At 37.2% G+C, this 13,940-nt stretch overlaps 1 protein-coding gene across 1 annotated transcript in view; it reads left to right on the forward strand.

Annotated features, from left to right (window-relative positions):
• PTPRK (protein tyrosine phosphatase receptor type K) overlaps positions 1-13,940 on the forward strand; it is a 395,041-nt gene that overhangs the window by 163,360 nt on the left and 217,741 nt on the right. The window lies entirely within an intron of this gene.

The raw sequence follows: 13,940 nt of genomic DNA on the forward strand, positions 1-13,940 counted from the left end.
GGTATGGGTGATGTAGCAAGTAAAGGGAGATGAGAAAATAGGAAAACGAAGAAGCTCTCAAGAAATACCTCTTAGAGGAGAATGTTTTGAAAAGGTAAAGAATAGTGAGAAGAAATGAAGTTTGTATTAGGAGAAGGTTACACATTAATAACACTTTAATTTCTTTTTCCTGAAGTGCTCGTATTTTTCTTTCCATGGAAGGCTATTGGGAAGTCTGACATTGAAAAAAGATACAAGGGAACTCTTAAAGAATGCATTAATATGAGGCATGCATTGAAAGTTACGTTAGGGATTTCCATGTTCATTTTGGTAGGATACTGTGTAGATTTACCTTGAGTTAAGTGAGTGTTTCTTTTGTAGAGTGTAAGAGATCACTCAGTGCTCTAAGACAGATTCAAGTATAAAAACATCAGTAGTAATTAATGTGAAGCAACAAGAAAGCATGGGTAGGAGAGCATAAAGTTAGAAAAGATGCAGAGAGAAACTGGATTTGTTGTAACTGAGGGAGAAGAGAAAGGAAACTGATACTTCCACGTAGATCAGTTGAGCAATTAAAGAAAGCTAGATTTTGACACTCCTTCACAAAAGACTTGTATGCAATTCAGGTTACTTGCTCCAACTATTTGATTGCTGAGTATGTAAGAGAATAACTGAAGTTTCTTACTAACTGAAAATAGTATCCAACAATCCCACAAATTTTCAACGTTCATTTGATAAGCATAGCTAATGTTCTCTAGGATGCAATATCCTGTTCCTTGTGCGTGATAAGTTACTAATGTTGGAGATGTTTTACCATGCTAGAATAAAATGCCTCGTTCTACTCTGTATAGATCTTGTGTGTATGTTTTTATTTATACATAAATATATAATTATGTATTATATGTCTCATTGAACTTTGCATTACAGCTAGCATTTCAACTTTCTTCCAAAGTTTTGTGTCCAGAACAAGTTCTCTAAGCAGATGAAGGCCTGTAGATTCTCATACGGAGATGAATTTTGAGAAAATTTTGTAGTTCCTCAGAATTGTGAAAATTAAGGATAATTAAATATGAATAACAAAATGTGTATTGCATAGTGATTTTTACTATTTTATTTTTACATGTGTGTTTTAATAGGAAGCAGTATAGACTTCATTGCATAGACACTAGTACTGCCTTTACTACCTGTTCTGGTGGAACAGTGTCCCAAGCTTTTCCTTGCATTTCATCTGTAGTTGTTCAGGCTGTGTTTTGATGTTGGAAATTTCAGTTTAGGCCTGCAGGGAACCTTAGTGAACTGAATGTGATAATAATTGTCCGCGACTGCAGAAACTTGAGTCTAGTGACTAAGGAATCACCATTTCAATCTAAATTCCTAATTTATTCCTGCTTAGGAATTATCTTTGTTTTATATCAAGTGAAAAGCAACTATGTTGAATGTAATGCAAGAGTCTATGAAATAAATATAATGGGATTTATTTGTGAGACCTTTATAGCAGCATTCCAGTACTGAAAGAGGAGCCTGTAGGAAAGCTGCGAAGAGGAACTCTTCAACAGGGAGGTTAGTGATAGGACAAGGGGTAATGGCTTTAAACTGAAAGAAATCTAGCAGATTTAGGGTTAGATACTATGAAGAAATCTTTACTCAGAGGGCAGTGAAGTATGGGAACAGGCTGCCCAGACAGGCGGTGGTTGCCCCATCTCTGGAGGCGTTCAGGACCAGGTTGAATGGGATCTTGGACAGCCTGATCTAATGGGTGGCAAATCTGCCCATGGCAGGGATTTGGAACTGGAAGATTTTTAAGGTTCTTCCCAACTTAAACCATCCTGAAATTTGATGACAGGGTCCCACTGCCTACCATTTGAGAAGAAGGGCAGCTTAAATACAGGAATTGACTTCTCTTTTAATTACTGATGACACATAATAACTTACAATGCCTTACAATAATGCAAGATGAACCTTGAGAGCAGAGATTGTAGCATGTTTATTTTGGGGTAGAAGTTTATCTCCAGAAGGTTGCTAGTAAGGACATCCGTCTCCCTTATCTGCTCCTTGTAGATAAAAGTTGTCATTTTATGAGGGGAAAGGTTCATATTCATCTATGCAATCTTCTTCTGCCATTTCATAATCTATTAGGAGAAGATTTCACAGGAACAATAAAAATATATCACAAACTACAGACAAAGAAGAAATCACGAACAAGAAACTAGAGTAGATTTGTTCTGTTGGCTAAAAAACTTAAGCTTCATAAAGAATAGTTATTACTTGATGCTTCATAGCTATTTTTCTGAACAGTATTTTAAAATAAATAGGTATTTTATAAAAAGAAAAGAAAAATTGATCCCTTGTCCTAAAAAGAAGTCTGAAGATGGTCTGTATGAATGGTGTTTAGTTATTTCTGTCTTTCAAGAGGCAATTCATTCTGGTTGTGAGGATTTTGCCTTCCGTTTTTTTTTTTTCCTATGGAGAAAGAGATAAATTCATGGACAGTGCTAGAGATCATGAGCATTACTCATTTTGACAGACTAAAACCACTGAAATAGTAGCTTATGAGGTATACGTATAAAGAAAGTTAAGAATGTCTACTTAGTATTAATCTTCAATGCTTTGAAAAATGAAAAGTTTTCTTTCAGAATGAAGGAGAGACCTTTTCTCTTAAATTTAGGATTCATCATTCCTTTGTTTGATTTTTCATTTTAGTTTATTTGCTCAGAGGCAAGTTGACTTAGCAAATGTCTTTGCAGATTGATTGATAGAGGAAAGATAGAAGAGAGAAGGTCTGATAAGATTTTAGTTGGTGTGTTCAAGGTAAGGATTTTATGGGATACAGAAAAGGTTCTTTTGCCCCAAGTGTCTGTCTTGTTGATAGTTATCTTCCTGTGATGTGCCTGGATTGACTTGTCAGTAAATTGTCTTCCCTGCTCTGATCCACTTCCATTTGTTCAGCTTCTTAATAACATCTAGCTTTTAATACTTCTTGCAAACAGGTATAAAACAAATAGCTGTAGCTTTCTGTTCTAAATGAGTAGAAGAAACTATGAAGATTCTGTATTTAATTCTCCTATTATTAATGATATAATGCCTAACATACCTAAAATAATTCCAGAATACATCTGAAAAATCCCTTCCAAATTAATATAGGAAGTTGCCCTTAGCCACTGGTGGGGTGAACAGCATCTGTATTATTTCTGACTAATGTCCCTCTTCCTGATTTTGCAGACCTTTCTTGACAGATTTTACAACTATCACTTTTGTTGCTTTAACATCTTTACCACAAATGTTTGATTTAAAACTACTTTGAAAAAGAATTATTTCACTGTCCCCACCTCAAATAGAAATTTCTGCTTTAACTAGTGAGTTAGGAAATTAATCCAACTTGTCTAGTTTCATTAATCAAGGCATGTTATAGTGCACATTACTGTTAAAAGTGACAGTTTAAGTGGTTTCAGTGTTACTGGTCAAATATGTTGAGAAAATGTAATTTCTAAAGAGATTTATTCCAATGAAATGTGAGCAGCTGGAGGTCTAGCACACCTGGTTTACCTAGGAGCCTTTTCAAGGTCTTTCTCTTTGATCACATTGGTAGCCTTGCTAAAGGCAAACCCTGGGAGATCTTGCTGTCCACCAGATCTCCCAGGTTCTTTCCTAGAAAGCTGCTTTCTGCAGATGGTCCTAAGGCGCTTATGCCATTCAAATGTCATTGAGAGTTGCCTTGCAAAACCATCAAAACTTGGTCCCAAGTATATAAATTTAAAATACAATAGTGGGAAACACAGAATCACAGAATGGCCAGGGTTGGAAGGGACCTCAAGGATCATGAATCTCCAACCCCCCTGCCACATGCAGGGCCACCAACCTCCTCATTTAATGCTAGACCAGGCTGCCCAGGGCCCCATCCAATCTGGCCTTGAACACTTCCAGTGACAGGGCATCCACAACCTCTCTGGGCAGCCTGTTCCAGTACCTCACCACTCTCTGTAAAGAATTTCCCCATGATGTCCAACCTAAATCTTCCCTCCCTCAACTTAAAACCATTTCCCCTCATCCTGCAGTTATCTACCCTTTCAAAGAGTTGATTGCCCTCCTGTTTGTAGGCTCCCTTTAGGTGTTGAAATGCTGCAATGAGGTCACCCTGCAGCCTTCTTTTCTCCAGGCTGAACAATCCCAGCTCCCTCAGCCTGTCTTTGTAGTGGAGGTGCTCCAGTCCCCTGATCATCTTTGTGGCCCTCCTCTGGACCCTCTCCAACAGCTCCCTGTCTTTTTTGTACTAGGGGTGTGCCACACTTGGATGCAGTACTCCAGATGGGGCCTTACAAGAGCAGGGTAGAGGGGAACAATCACCTCCGTGTCCCTGCTGGCCACCCCTCTTTTGATGGAGCCCAGGATGCCATTTGCCTTCCGAGCCTCAAGGGCACACTGCTGGGTCTTATTAAGTTTTTCATCTACCAAGACCCCCAGGTCCTTCTCCACATGGCTGCTCTCAGGGACCACTCCTTCTGGTCTGTATGGATGCCTGGGATTTCTCCCGCCCAAGTGCAAAACTCTGCACTTTGCTGTGTTGAACCTCATCAGGTTCACTCGGGCCCACCTTTCTAGGCTTTCGAGGTCCCTCTGAATGGCATCCCTTCCTTCAACTGTGTCGACCCCACTACTCAGCTTGTTGTCATCAGCAAACTTGCTGAGGGTGCACTCGATGCATATTCGTTATTAACAGGGATATTAGTTGATGTAGACAGAAATATAAGTTGGTTTATGCTCTTTCTTCTCGTTTTTTGAATACGTCACGCTCTAGAGACAGAGCAGGTTACCCAGGACCTTGTCCAGGCATGGTTTTGAAGATCTCCAGGGAGGAGACTCCACAGTCCCTCTGTGCAGCTTGTTCTAGCATTTGATCACCTGCACAGCACATAAGTATTTCCTGGTTTTCAGAGGGAACTTCCTGTGTTCTAGTTTTTCCCTGTTACCTGTTGTCCTGACAGCAGATATGAATGAATGAATGAATCCTCTTTGCACCTTCCCTTTAGTTATTTATACACATTGATTAGATCCTCCTAGGGACTTCCATAGGCTGGGCAGTTCCAGCCGTCTCAGACTTTCCTCATATGAGAGGTGTTAGAGGTGTTCCAGTCCCATCATCTTGAGTGTCCCTTGCTAAGCTCTCTCCTGTATGTCTGTATCTCTTGTACTGCACAGCCGAAAACTAGACCCAGCACTCTTGACGTGCCCTCACCAGTGCTTTCTGCAGTTGGTTTCCAGCAAATGGTCTTCAGTCACTTCTGCCATTCAAACGTAATTGAGAGTTGCCTTGCAATGATGCTATCCTCAGCACTCATGTGCATCCTGTGAATGTTCATGGGCTCATATATTTCTTTTTTTTTTTTTTTGGGGGGGGGGGAAGGGGGGCGGTATTCCATGACTTGATCCTCTTTCACCTGGGTTCTTCCTTGCTCTGTACTTTCTCTCTTGATCTCAGGGTCTTTGGATTTCTGAAGGCCAGTCTTACTATCCTTGCTCCTCGGACATCAGAGCCATTGTCACATTCAGCAGCATGCTTACATTTTCCCTAGTCTAACTTGTGCTCCTTATATACCTACAGAAGTCCATCTTCTTGCCCTTGATATCCATTGTCACATTCAGTTCAGCTTAGTGGATATTGTGCAAAACTGAGAGAAACAAAGTGCCAGTGTCATCCCTTCTGTGTCTTCAGGCATAAGCTGTTTGTACAGATGGCTGTCTTCTGTGTTTGTCCAGCATCAATTAGTGCAAATATATAGAAGATTAAATAAGATTACATACAAAATTAGGGGTTTAAATATTGTGCTTGTATCTTTAAGTATTTTTTTTGGAGAGAACATCAGTGTAATTTCTTCTCCTGAAACTAGCACTCTTTGTATTATATTATATATATTATATATATAATATATATTATATATATTATATATATTAATGTATTATAGGCTGCTGGTAATGCAATGAGTATTTCCACAGTACAGTTCAATATAAACCGTCCATTATTTTGGGTGAATTACTTTTTTTAATTGAGTTTCTTTTCTTGGTGCTATTTGTTCTACATTTATTATATATATGTTTAACTGTACCTAATAGATAGGCCTCCACTTGTGTTAGAATGCATTTTGGTGCTAGCTTTCCTGCTGTAAGGCGTTTTGTCATTATCCAACCCTCTGTTCATTATGACCCAGAGTAGCATAGGGAGTAGAATAGTCTTTCCTCTTCTTTGTTTCCATCATGTTAGCAACTGTTGTAATTTAGGACAGTTTTGCTTGCAGTTGTTCTCTCTTCTGATATCTGCAAAAACTTATGATCAAGCCTCTTTTTTTTCCTGAACATTTGTCTGTGAAATAAGCTAGATACTATTTTTATTCCATTCTTTCTGAAAAACGTTTATATTCACCTGCACTCTGCTGTGAATTGTCCTCTTGCAAGAGTGACCTCATTCTAAAACATACCTTTTCAGTGTGCATTTCTACACTTTAATTTCCTTTTGGGCAGGCTCTTCTTCAAATAGGCTGAGTATGAACACTTTTGGAGAAAGTGAAAGAGACTGATAGCTTCAGTTGTAGTTCATTTGAGTTTTATTATAGAGGAGTGGGAAAGGAAAGGAAGGTATGTACCAATCAGCACATTGATTGGTGGTTGCTGGAATTGGAAAGTAGTTTTGAACAGCATCTTTGTCCGAAGCAAGCAAATGCATGGATATGGATTTCATGCTCTGCATAGGTGCTTCAAATTGTTTTCATAGCTATTCTGAAAATAAGCAATTTTAGCTTTTTTTGTTGTTGATGTTTGATATGTAGTGGAAAAGTTTTTTTAGAAAGCAATATATGGGATGCAACACAAACCAATGAATTTTATCTGCTGATTTAATTCTGTCATGCTGTCGTCTTTTGTGTTGTTCATCAAAGAGTAACTCCAAGACGCTGTCATTTTATTTTAATTGAATAGGGAAAACATCTCATGGTTTAGAAACTGGGAATTTTAATGATCTATATGATACGCATATTGCTTCAAGGTGTAATGGTTCTCATTACTGAGTTGAGTGTATTCAAATGTATCTTTATTTTGGCTAGGGGTATGTATGATCTAAGAGCATATTAGTGATAAATGTATGTGTATGTATATGTGCATATGTACACATGTATACAAATTAACAAATATTTACATTTAAATATGTAAACAATCTGTTTTACTTTTGCCCCACATGATAGGACGTTACCACTGGTCAGTGAAATGCAAAAGGACTGATTTATCCAGTCTCAGCAAAGAACAGTGGCATTATGCTGGACTTGTACTACTGCATTTCTGTTGTAGTAAGGATTGCTGCTGTCCTGATGGAAAGTGTTTTCTTAAAGTTTAGGTTTATCATAATAATAAATATTCAATAATTCATATCAGTTCTTAACTAGTGTCTGTTACTGTGGCTGTCACAATTTTAGCATGTAAATGTTATGATTTGCAGTACTATCACAGGTTTTGTTTCCTATGGCTAAACAGTCAAAATGTTCTGCATCATTATCAGTGTGTTTAAACCTAATCATTAAGAACTTGACAGCTTACCTGTGGTTCTCACTTATGTATAAAGAGACCTTTTCAGGGCTGTTTCTAGGATTGAGTATAGTAGCTAGCTCATTTATGATTAACAAATTCTGAAGGATTACCCAGTGACACTCCTGACAGTGGGTTTCTCACCAGATGGAATTTTGAAAGTGTAGGCTTCTCAGTGTTTCCTGGACCTTAAATATGTGATTGGGGATTAGAGGAGTTGGCTGTCCCTGTGGATGACTCTGAGATGGCTGAAGAATCCGTAAGCATGCTGGTAAGGTTGCTAGGGAGAAGATAGCCTTAACTTCTTCTTCCTTTGATTTTAGAAGGTTTGATATTGAGAACAAAAAAACAAAAATAACAACCAAAAAAATCCAACCAACAATAGGATGCTAGCTGACTTATCACAATTTAGATCCCAAGATTTTCACTTGTTTGAGTTACAGTGCTGGAAATTCTCCTGGGCCCTGTCAGCAGCCAAGGCTGCCTCACAGCATTACTTAAGCATTCAAATGGAAGTAATTATGTTTTCATGATTTCTAAATTAGTTCAGCAAAATTATCTATAACTTTCACAAGGGAAATGCTTTTTATTATGTCAACATAATTTTGGTTATGTCAAGTAAAAAATTATTTTGCTGTCTTCTTATTTTCAGCTGGCCTTCATTACGTATTTCTTTTGCAATGTGATACTATTTTTTTTTTTTAAGTGAAGTCCCCACTTTAGCTTTTTAATGTCTTTTGAATTGCAAATCATTAGAATCTTTTAAACAAATAGGGTTTGTTGTTTTTTTTTTTTATCATTTTGTGTATATATTTTCTTTCTCTTCACAGTTTTCATCTGTGGAAAGCTATTTTAGTATAAAACAAAATAGTATTGTTTAATCTTAACCAGTTATAATATAAATATTAAGTTACATTATAGTTGAAGTCACTTTTGTGCTTGTTCAAAAATTAAGATTAAACAAAGAAGAAGAGTATATACAAGAAAAATTGTTGAATTTTCTGCATTTGATATGCTTATGAGAGACTGACTTTATAATTCTACTGTTCAATTTCATTCTAACTCATTTCTTCATTTGTTTTACTCAAACTTCAATAGAAAAGATGTGAGAGGTTCCAAAAATATGTCAACATGAATACTATCAGGATTGTGCATGCTGGAGTATTGTGGAAAAAGCACAAATATTCAAGTCGTGTACTATATTTGAAGATCACTGGCTCATTATTTTTGTTGTTGGTTGATTTGTTTTGTACTGCTATCACAGACAATACCTCTCTAATGCGGCTTGCTACCAAGCATTGGAATTAATCTATTTACAAGTGTAATTTCAGGTAATTTACTTAATAGAAAGGCTTTCTATGGCTGAATTAAAAATGTATTGCAAACTGAATGCACTTTGGAAATTGCAAGATCTAAATTTTTTTGTCTATTTCAATCTTAAATTATTCTTAAGATCATTTTAAGGGGCTAAGGAGGAAAAAATAGCCAATGAATGGCTGACTTTCTATTTTAACTTAGATGTTTTTAAGGCTGACTTTATCTAATTGATGTGTGATGTTTGTTCCTTTTTTATGATAAGATTGCCTTAAATCCTTTGAGACATTCAAGCATTCATCAGTATCAGAAGTACGGAATAAGTATAGTATATCGTATAGTGTAAGTGATCAGAAATAGTCATGGAGAAGGGACAAGGCAAGTCTCAAACTGCAGAAGTACTCTGAAGATGTTTCTGGTTTACATCAAGAAAACAGCTTTTACAAAACCTAGTTGTTTTATCTGATGACTATCTTTAGAATACAAAAAAATGGAATATTAAAATGCTGAACCCAAGTATTGGAAAATTAGTTCTGAATGTTTTCTGATATATAAGTATGTAAGCCAAGAAGTAGAGAGAGAATGGCTACTTAGTTATTTTTACATATTTGTTTGTTTATTTGTTTGTTCATTTATTTACTATTACAAAATAGCCCAAGAGGCAATGGGCTTTCTAGGGAATGGAACAAGTATTTTCTGCTTTCCTGGTAGATGGAAATGGGCTGAGCTACACATGCAAATAGGAGCACATTCCAACTGAGCTGTGTGCAAGTGTCAGATTTTTTTTTTAATGGAAATCTTTCGTTCCATCCTGTTTTTCTCACAAATATGTTTGATGTAAACATGCACTGGAGAGAAACTTTCCTATATTCTTTTTAAGCTTTGGTCTATGGAGTTCTTCCTATTTCCTGGCTACCTTTTGTACATAGTTCACTAGATATACTTTGAGAACGTGTATTTGTATCAGTGCATTAAATGAGCTAATAGTGAGGATACCTAAATTAATCATGCTAAGAGTTAAAAATCTGGCAAGTCCATTCCTTATAACACTTAGTGTATTCCAGCAAATGCAAGCTTATAGCATGCAGTGTTAGGGCCGTGTAGGAGTGCAGTATTTGTATAGTCCTTAGGCATTCAACTTCAGCAACTAGATTCCACCCCCTCCCCCCACCTTTGGGAGTCACAGCTACAGAAGTTACTGCTTCCTGCATTGTGTTCAAATACTGCTGACCATTTAAGTCTTTCTGAAATGTGTGTTTCTGGATTAAAACTAGATGAAGGGTGGTTGCCAAATCAGTGTTTTAGAACTGGGATGTGAAAGTGAACTATGTGATATTTTGTAGTACCTGACATGAAACAACTAGAATCTATCTAAAAGCTATTCTATGAAAGTAAAGATAATTTCATAAATAGACAATTGTGTAAAAGAGAAAAAAATACATAAATTGTCCATGTCCTCAGAAGAAGCTACTGCAGGGGAATCCTACAGAGATTTGTTTCTTTCAATGCATTTATAAGTGACCAGGATAGAGAGACAACAGAGACAAGACAGAAGTTTGCATATGAAAGCTTCTTTGGAATAGCAAGTACAATGTCTAATTGTGAGGGCCTGCAGGATGACCATCTCAAAATCACCAGCTGTGAGTAACTGGGAAATTAAATGGCAGGCACATTTTAATGTAGATTAAGAGAGAGAAAATAATGCACGCTGCATAAAATCTGAATTTCATGAATGGAATGATAGATTCTATGTTTATCATTAGCAATCTGCAGCAAGATCCTGATGTTCACAGTAACATCAACTTTAAGCCCAGTGATGCTCAAAGGCGGCAGATGAAGTTTTAGGAATGGTTAAGAAAGAAGTTCATTATAAATTAGGTAATTCTGTTATGGATGATTCATGGATTTATACGTCTTGATTACTGTGTGCAATCTCTGTTCTCATTATCTTCAAAGACTATAGTACTATTAGAAAGAGGTTCAAAGAAGGATGACAAGGGCTATCAAAGAAAAGGTAATGGTTTCTATACAGGATTGACTGAATAATCTGGGACTCATCAAAGTTAAAACAAAATTTACTAGGAGCATATAATAGAGGTCTTTAAAGTTGTGCATAATATAGCAGGATGTTTGGGTTCAATTTGTCACTGATTTGGTCATTAAAGGAAGTCAAGTACGAAACAGGCTAGTCGATTTTTTTTTTTCTTAATGCTGTCAGTAGTAAACTTATAGATTTTCCTAGATTATACTGTGTATGTTGAAAGTTTGTGATTTTAGGAGCAGAATGGACAAATATATGGACAAAAAGTGCATTGGGGATGGTTAAAGACATAGGAACGTGCCCAGTTCAGGGAATTTTGACATTTCATTTGTTTAATTCATTTTTATCTAAATTCAAGTACTTTGTAACCAAGAGTGTGCAATTTTATTTGGAGAAGTAACCATTTGAGCACTACATAGGAACTATACAAAAGAATCTAAGATGAAATGTAATTCCCCTGAGCATTTGAATTACCTGAGCTATTCAGGATTTCCTGTTGTTTTTCATTGCATTCACTCCTGTAAAAACGAGACAGGATAACTGTCTCCAGAACGATTTTGTGCAAGCCTGATTCATCCCCCAGGAAACTCTGTCCTCTCCATTAAGGGAAGCAAGTGTGTCTCAGAAATGCAGTAGATGAACGTGCAATTAAACTGTGGTAAGTGAAAGGACATCTGTAGTTGTGCAGTCAACTAAGGATTTTTGGCTAGATTGATAGTCTGAATTACTTTTCAGCTAACTACAGGTGTTTAAGACATTCCTTCTAGGATTATAAACTAAAAAGTCATTGAAGTAAAATGCAGGATTCACTCTGAATGCAACGGTGTTTTATTAGGATAAACTTTATCTGGTGAAAGGAATAGCTGAGCAGTCGGTTTTTTCTCATGTATTGTGTGTATGTGAGAGAAAAGCTCTGTTTCTGGTCCAGTTTCTCAGTGTTTTAAAGACTTGCTGTCTTTATCTATATAATCAATTCTTTTTTCATTTCCCTTTTCAAATGTGAACAGATGTTATCAAATTAAAGCTCAGTGAGACTTTTATAACTGTCCTGCACCTTTTACTATATATAGCTACAGAAAAAAAAAAAAGCAAAAGAAAGAAAAAAACAAACGTAAATTCCCACCTGTATCCCAAGTAAGGAAAATTCTTTCTCTCTGGCCCCCAAGAAGCTATCAATTTACAGAGGAGGGATGCACATGAGGGCAAGCTTCTCTGGTAGCTGAGTCAAAACTGTTTTCAAATGAATAACAGCCTGGTTTGAAGTTCTATGTAAATTTAGGCCACTGGATTTAACACCAGTTGTCAAAGTTCTCAACTTAAATTTGGGAAACAAGTTTGTTTACGTATGTGATAGAATTGTATTGCAATGTAAAAAAAAAAAATTGGTCATTTGGAAGGGCTTTAAATATAACATTATTTCTTACTGAGATGTCTGATTGTCTTCACACCACATAACCTTTTAAAACAACAGCAAAAAGACAAATTGATCAAGATGTAAGGATTTTTTTCATTCCCTAACAACTACAAATGACAAGTGCCAGCTCCCTGAAGAAAGCCAGAGGAGCTGCAAGGTGCTGTCAAATAGAGCTCTAATTGAAATCTTTAAGAAAGGTCCTTGATGGGTCTTGTATTCCCCCCCCCCCCCACCTACCTGGGACGTATGGTTGTCAGTCTTTCTCCCTTGCATTGTCTCAGAGAACAAGGGATGGAATTCACTGACACTTCTTGAATGTTTATGTGAATGTGAACACAGTGAGGCAGTAGGTGGCACATTTGAGCAGTAAAGAAAGCAATGCGAGAGACAAATGACGTTCTGGATGGCCATGCACAACTGTCACACCATGAACTGGAAGGCATCTAAATCAACTCATCTTCAGATAACAACCAGGGTACTGTGTATGGAGCTGAATACTGACTGCAATGCATTGGAATCAATGATGGCAACATTGGAATATTGCAGAGTTTGTGCCAGGTGGGTTCCATAAATGCTCACACAGGAACAGAAAGAACCCTGTATACGAGTTTGTAAGGATCTACTGAACCAATACAAGACTGAAAGTGACATTTTCTTGGATTGCATCATTACCAGTGATGGGACCACATGTCATCACTATGAGCCAGAGTCAAAATGGCAGTTCGTGGAGCAGTGACGTGAATTCCCTATCAGAGAAAAAGGTCAAGATGCAGCTCTCTGTGGGTAAAGGAGTGTGTACTGTCTTTTGGGATAAGATAGTGGTGATCCTTCTGGATTTTCTGGAACAGGGATAAACCATCAACTCTGGACGCTGCATTGCTGACAGTGACTAAGCTGAAGACTCAAACTTTCAGTGCAGAGGTGAAGACAGCCTTTCTCTTGCAGTACAGTAATGGCAGGTCCCATACTGGTTTGAAGACCATGAAGCACATTGCCAATCTTGACTAGACTGTCCTACCGTACCCACTGTATAGTCTGGATTTCTGACTTCCATCTGTTCTGGCCAATGAAAGATGGACTTCATGAGCAACATTTTTCTAGCAATGACACCATAATAGCAGCTGTGAAACAGTTGTTCACCTCTACTGGTGCAGATTTCTACGAGTGCAGCATGCAGGCTCTTGTTCATTGGTGGTGAAAATGCAAAGTTAGTAGGTGGTAACTATGTCGAAAAATAGTGTTTGGTAGCTGAAAATTTGCTTGATCAGACAGTGTGTTTGTGCTCCTTGTAGCTCTTGTTGTTTCCATGGAAATAAATAGAAGGCATTACTTTTGGAACAACGCACCTAGTTTAGGCATTCTTGCTTCATACTTATTTTTCATTTCTATATTCTTTCCTTTTCATTATCCTCTACTTTTCTGCCAGTTTGTTAGTTTATTCTGGACTGTGTGATGTTATGTTGGTACATCTGTAGGAGACAGCTCTCTCCTCAAATGTTCTGAGAACAATTTTTCCTTGTTACTTCATGTTTGAAGTGGGACAAGAAGTTGGATGTGAAGACATTGTTGCATTTTTGTTTCGTGCCCAGCAATTTCTCAATTGTCTTGAAAAAAATAAAGAATGTAGTG

The sequence above is a fragment of the Phasianus colchicus genome, chromosome 2, assembly GCF_987193195.1.
Source record: "Phasianus colchicus chromosome 2, bPhaCol1.hap1.1, whole genome shotgun sequence".
NCBI lineage: Eukaryota > Metazoa > Chordata > Aves > Galliformes > Phasianidae > Phasianus > Phasianus colchicus.